Source organism: Hordeum vulgare, chromosome 1H, assembly GCF_904849725.1.
Source record: "Hordeum vulgare subsp. vulgare chromosome 1H, MorexV3_pseudomolecules_assembly, whole genome shotgun sequence".
In the NCBI taxonomy this organism is placed as follows: Eukaryota; Viridiplantae; Streptophyta; class Magnoliopsida; order Poales; family Poaceae; genus Hordeum; species Hordeum vulgare.
Window position 1 is genome coordinate 511,690,543 of NC_058518.1, and position 6,165 is coordinate 511,696,707.

Consider the following 6,165-nt stretch of genomic DNA (forward strand, 5'->3'; position numbering starts at 1 on the left):
CCGCACTAAGAGGACACGCATCCAAACCTCAAAAGCGCATGACAACCTCTTCTTCCCTCTGTGAAGGGCCTATCTTGTACCTTTACTTTTTGCCCTTGTAAGAGTCATGGTGATCTTCACCAATTCCTTATTTAGCCTTTTTCTTGGTGAAAGTCATATGCTTGGGAAAGATCTATATTCATATATCAACTTGGAGCTGAGTACTTATGCTTTATTATTGTTAATTTTACCCTTGAGGTAAATGGTTGGGAGGCAAAATTATAAGCCCCTATCTTTCTCTGTGTCCAACTGAAACTTTGATATCATGAGTACCACATGAGTTGTAACAATTGTGGAAAACAAAAGAGATGATTGAGTATGTGGATTTGCCTTACAAGCTCTTATTTGACTCTTTCTGATGTTATGATAAATTGCAATTGCTTCAATGACTATGGACTGTTGTTGGCTACTTCTCGGTAAGGTTTTTGTTTCATACTTTGCTTTGTGAAGGAATTGTTACTTTCCCATAAGAATCTTTGTGATGTATTGCTGTTCTATGTGTGATCATGATGCCCTCATGTCCGTATTATGTTTTATCGACACCTTCATCCCTAAACATGTGGACATGTTTTGGGTCTTGGTTTTCGCTTGAGGACAAGCGAGGTCTAAGCTTGGGGGACTTGATACGTCCATTTTGCATCATGCTTTCATGTTGATATTTATCGCTTTATGGACTGTCATTATACTTTGTGGAACCATACTTATGCCTTTTCTCTCTTATTTTGCAAGGTTTATTTGAAGAGGGAGAATATCGGCAGCTGGAATTCTGGACTGGAAAAGGAGCAAGTCTGAGTCCTCTATTCTGCGCAACTCCAAATGCCCTGAAAATCAACGTGGATTTTTTCGGGAATATATAAAAAATACTAGGCGAAAGAAGTGTCAGAGGGGAGCACCCAGGGGCCCACAAGCCTGGTTGCCGCGGCCTACCCCCTGGCCGCGGCAACAGGGCTTGTGGGCAGCCTGGTGGCCCACTGGCCCCCCTCATGTGCTATACAAAGGGTTTCGTCTGAGAAAAAATCAAGGTGGAGCTTTTTCGTGGATTCGCCGCCGCCACGAGGCGGAACTTGAGCAGAACCAATCAAGGGCTCCGGCAGGACGATCCTGTCGGGGAAACTTCCCTCCCGGAGGGGGAAATCGTCGCCATCGTCATCACCAACACTCCTCTCGTCGGAGGGGAGTCATCTCCATCGACATCTTCATCAGCACCATCTCCTGTCCAAACCCTAGTTCATCTCTTGTAACCAATCTCCGTCTCGCGATTCCGATTGGTACTTGTAAGGTTGCTAGTAGTGTTTATTACTCTTTGTAGTTGATGCTAGTTGGATTACTTGGTGGAAGAGTTTATGTTCAGATTCTTGATGCTACTCAGTAAACCTCTGATCATGATTATGATTATGCTTTGTGAGTAGTTACTTTTGTTCCCGAGGACATGGGGTAAGTCATGCTGATAATAGTCATGTGAATTTGGTATTCGTTCAGTATTTTGATATGATGTATGTTGTCTTTTCCTCTAGTGGTGTTATGTGAACGTCGACTACATAACACTTCACCATCTTTGGGCCTAGAGGAAGGCATTGGGGAGTAGTAAGTAGATGATGGGTTGGTAGAGTGACAAAATCTTAAACCCTAGTCTATGCGTTGCTTCGTAAGGGGCTGATTTGGATCCACTAGTTTAATGCTATGGTTAGACGTTGTCTTAATTCTTCTTTCGTAGTTGCCGATGCTTGAGAGAGGGGTTGATCATAAGTGGGATGCTTGCCCAAGTAAGGGCAGTACCCAAGCGCCGGTCCACCCACATATCAAACTATCAAAGTAACAAACGCGAATCATATGAACATGATGAAACTAGCATGACAGAAATTCCCGCGTGTCCTCGGGAGTGTTTTTCCTCTTATAAGACTTTGCTCAGGCTTGTCCCTTGCTACAAAAGGGATTGGCCCACTTTGCTGCACCGTTGCTACTACTTGTTACTTGTTACTTGTTACTTTTTGCTTGCTACGTTTCACCTCACTACACCATCACTTGTTACCGCTACTTTCAGTGCTTGCAGTTATTACCTTGCTGAAAACCGTTTATCAGATCCTTCTTCTCCTCGTTGGGTTCGAAACTCTTACTTATCGAAAGACCTACGATTGATCCCCTATACTTGTGGGTCATCAAGCACTACTAAGTTAGCCCTCTCAAAGTCATTCCGTCGATCCAAGTAGTCCACGTGCAATTCCCTCCGGTCATTGTTGTGACCATCTCCTTCGAGTTTCCCATCGTGCTTCTTGACAGGCAAACCAACAACAGGGTCTCCGACGCTTATATAATTCTCGTAAAAGGAGACGCACTCATGAGTCAGATACCCTGGACGATGCTCCCTTCGGGACGGGACTTGTTACGAACGAATCCTTTGATGACCCCATTCATCCTCTCGAATGGCATCACGTTGTGAAGGAATGTCGGCCCGAGGTCGATGATGTATTCCACGATGTGGACACACAGATGCACCATGACGTCAAAGAACGCGGGCGGGAAGTACAACTCAAGCTCACATAGTATGACAATGATCTCTTCCTGTAGCCTTCGGAGCTGCTTCACGCTTATGGACTTTCGAGAAATAACGTCGAAGAAGTGGCAGAGACCAGTAAGCGTGTCATGGACGTGCTTGTACATTATCCCTCTAATGGAAACCGGGAGTATCTGCGTCATCATCACGTGACAGTCATGAGACTTCATCCCGCTGAACCTTTTCTTCTTGGGGTCTAGAAATCTGCTTATCTTCCCACAGTAACCGAAACTGACTTTGATTCCCATAAGGCACTTGATGAATTGATCGATCTCCTTCGCACTTAAGGTGAAGCAAGAAGGGGGGCAAGAATTCTGTTGGGGAACGTCGCATGGGAAACAAAAAAATTTCCTACGCGCACGAAGACCTATCATGGTGATGTCCATCTACGAGAGGGGATATTCGATCTACGTACCCTTGTAGATCGCACAGCAGAAGCATTAAGAAACACGGTTGATGTAGTGGAACGTCCTCACGTCCCTCGATCCGCACCGCGAACCGTCCCGCGATCCGTCCCACGATCTAGTGCCGAACGGACGGCACCTCCGCGTTCCGCACACGTACAGCTCGACGATGATCTCAGCCTTCTTGATCCAACAAGAGAGACAGAGAGGTAGATGAGTTCTCCGGCAGCGTGATGGCGCTCCGGAGGTTGGTGGTGATCTTATCTCAGCAGGGCTCCGCCCGAGCTCCGCAGAAACGCGATCTAGAGGTGAAACCGTGGAGATATGTGGTCGGGCTGCCGTGGCAAAGTTTACTCAAATCAGCCCTAAAACCTCCGTATATATAGGGGGAGGAGGGGGAGCCTTGCCTTGGGGTCCAAGGACTCCCAAGGGGGTCGGCCGAGCCAAGGGGGGCAACCCTCCCCTTCCAAACCGAGTCCAACTAGGTTTGGAAGGAGGAGTCCTTCCCCCTTTTCCCACCTCCTCTTTTTTTTCTCTTTGATTTTCTTCCTATGGCGCATAGGGCCTTCTTGGGCTGTGCCACCAGCCCATTAAGGGCTGGTGCTCCACCCCCAAGGCCTATGGGCTTCCCCGGGGTGGGTTGCCCCCCCCCCCCCCGGTGAACACCCGGAACCCATTCGTCATTCCCGGTACATTCCCGGTAACTCCGAAAACCTTCCGGTAATCAAATGAGGTCATCCTATATATCAATCTTCGTTTCTGGACCATTCCGGAAACCCTCGTGACATCTGTGATCTCATCCGGGACTCCGAACAACATTCGGTAACCAACCATATAACTCAAATACGCATAAAACAACGTCGAACCTTAAGTGTGCAGACCCTGCGGGTTTGAGAACTATGTAGACATGACCCGAGTGACTCCTCGATCAATATCCAATAGAGGGACCTGGATGCCCATATTGGATCCTACATATTCTATGAAGATCTTATCGTTTGAACCTCAGTGCCAAGGATTCATATAATCCCGTATGTCATTCCCTTTGTCCTTCGGTATGTTAGTTGCCCGAGATTCGATCGTCAGTATCCGCATACTTATTTCAATCTCGTTTACCAGCAAGTCTCTTTAATCGTTCCGTAATACAAGATCCCGCAACTTACACTAAGTCACATTGCTTGCAAGGCTTGTGTGTGATGTTGTATTACCGAGTGGGCCCCGAGATACCTCTCCGTCACACGGAGTGACAAATCCCAGTCTCGATCCATACTAACTCAACTAACACCTTCGGAGATACCTGTAGAGCATCTTTATAGTCACCCAGTTACGTTGCGACTTTTGATACACACAAAGCATTCCTCCGGTGTCAGTGAGTTATATGATCTCATGGTCATAGGAACAAATACTTGACACGCAGAAAACAGTAGCAACAAAATGACACGATCAACATGCTACGTCTATTAGTTTGGGTCTAGTCCATCACATGATTCTCCTAATGATGTGATCCCGTTATCAAGTGACAACACTTGCCTATGGCCAGGAAACCTTGACCATCTTTGATCAACGAGCTAGTCAACTAGAGGCTTACTAGGGACAGTGTTTTGTCTATGTATCCACACAAGTATTGTGTTTCCAATCAATACAATTATAGCATGGATAATAAATGATTATCATGAACTAAGAAATATAATAATAACTAATTTATTATTGCCTCTAGGGCATATTTCCAACAGTCTCCCACTTGCACTAGAGTCAATAATCTAGTTCACATCACCATGTGATTCCAACGAATCCAACACCCATATAGTTATGGGGTCTGATCACGTCTTGCTCGTGAGAGAGGTTTTAGTCAACGGTTCTGAAACTTTCAGATCCGTGTGTTCTTTACAAATCTTTATGTCATCTTATAGATGCTGCTACTATGTGCTATTCGGAAATGCTCCAAATATCTACTCTACTATACGAATCCGTTTCACTACTCATAGTTATTCGGATTAGTGTCAAAGCTTGCATCGACGTAACCCTTTACGACGAACTCTTTAACCACCTCCATAATCGAGAAAAATTACTTAGTCTATTTAGTAACTAAGGATAACTTTGTCCACTGATTAGTGATTCAATCCTGGATCACTCTGTGTACCTCTTAACAGACTTTGAGTCGAGGCACACATCAGGTGCGGTACTCAGCATGGCATACTTTAGAGTCTACAGCTAAGGCATAGAAGACGACCTTCGTCTATTCTCTTTATTCTGCCGGGGTCGGGTTTTGAGTCTTACTCAAATTCACACCTTACAACACAGTCAAGAACTCCTTCTTTGCTGATCTATTTCGAATTACTTCGAAAACTTGTCAAGGCATGCATCTTGTTGAAACTTCTATTAAGCGTTTTGATCTATCTCCATAGATCTTGATGCTCAACGTTCAAGTAGCTCAATCCAGGTATTCCTTTGAAAACTCCTTTCAAACAACCTTGTATGCTTTATAGAAATTCTACATTACTTCTGATCCACAATATGTCAACCACATATACTTATCAGAAATTCTATAGTGCTCCCACTCACTTCTTTGGAAATACAAGTTTCTCATAAACCTTGTACAAACCCAAAATCTTTGATCATCTCATCAAAGTGTATATTCCAACTCCGAGATGCTTGCACCAGTCCATTGAAGGATCACTGGAGCTTGCATACTTGCTAGTATCTTTAGGATCGACAAAACCTCCTGGTTGTATCACATACAATGTTTGCTCAACGAAACCGTTGAGGAAACAATGTTTTGACATCCTACGTGCAATATTTCATAAATAATGCAGCAACTACTAACATAATTCTAACAGACTTTTAGCATCGCTACGAGTGAGAAAGTCTCATCATAGTTAACTATTTGATCTTGTCGGAAACATCTTTGCGATAAGTCGAGCTTTTCTTAATAGTGACTTATCACCATCATCGTATGTCTTCCTTTTAAAGATCCATCTTTACTCAATAGTCCTATGACCATCAAGTAGTTCTTCCAAAGTCTACACTTTGTTTTCATACATGGATCCTCTCTCGGATTTCATGGCTTCCAGCCATTTGTCGGAATCCGGGCCCACCATTGCTTTCTCCATAACTCGTAGGTTCACTGTTGCTCAACAACATGACCTCCAAGACAGGGTTACCGTACCACTCTGT